Source organism: Pteropus vampyrus, unplaced genomic scaffold, assembly GCF_000151845.1.
Source record: "Pteropus vampyrus isolate Shadow unplaced genomic scaffold, Pvam_2.0 Scaffold9, whole genome shotgun sequence".
NCBI classification, from domain to species: Eukaryota; Metazoa; Chordata; class Mammalia; order Chiroptera; family Pteropodidae; genus Pteropus; species Pteropus vampyrus.
The window spans coordinates 3,997,113-3,998,084 of record NW_011888790.1 but is presented as its reverse complement, the minus strand read 5'-3'; positions in this window follow the sequence as shown (position 1 = coordinate 3,998,084).

The following is a 972-nucleotide window of genomic DNA, read 5'->3' as shown; positions in this document are numbered from 1 at the left end:
ATTAAGATACATGTGAGTGAGCAGGTTACTTTTATTTCTCTTTTTCAAACTTAAGTAGTTTTATATTTCTTATACTTGACTGTGGAATTAATTAAACACCTTGAAACCATGTTGCTTCCAAAAACCCAGGAAATGAGAAAATTTTTCCATTGTAGGCCATGCAAAGACCACAGTTATTTCCTGGTTAAATCAGATAGAACTCAGTTTATTCTAATACATATCCTGACATGAAAACAATTTACCTGAAGGCTTAGTACTTGTTCAATGTGTTAATCCTACCCTTTGCAAAGAAAAGAAAGCCTACTAAGGCATAGCTTATTTGTTCACATTTGCATGCAGTAAAGAAAATAGAAACATTTTCAATTGGTGTAGGAAAAATAAATGAATCTTTTGTATCTCATAAGATTTCACCTTGTGATTTAAAATCAAGTGGGAAGTAGGAAGAACCTTTCTGCAGCTTCACAGAGGCGTACTCGGTGTATCCCAAATTTGAGGTGTATGCCTCAAATTTACTTTAACACAATTGTGAGCTTTCCATGAACTTTTAAGAAATTTTCTCAGATTTTACCAAAAATATATTCTTCCCATTTGAAAACAATATGAATAACTAATCTTTGAGGTTTTTTAGGAGCTTTCTGGTGTCCAAAATGATTTCTTGCTATCTCTGGTGGTGAATCATCTTTGATGTTATAGTGAAGGTTGCTAGAGAGGGTCTTTACATGCCCCATGAGGATGTGAAGCCAAAGGATTGAAAGAGGAATACTGTCTGGATATGCTGAAACAGGATGATCAATCCTAGGGATAGAGAGTTTCAAACAACTAAGGATGATGAAGTCTTCCCATTAACATGCAGAAAAGTTTGTCACATGGGGATAAAAGTAATGCCTGTGTAAATTAAGGGAGATAATGTATGTAAGTTGCATGGGACATGGGACAATTCTTCATTGCACAGAATGGTCTCATGCATTGCAA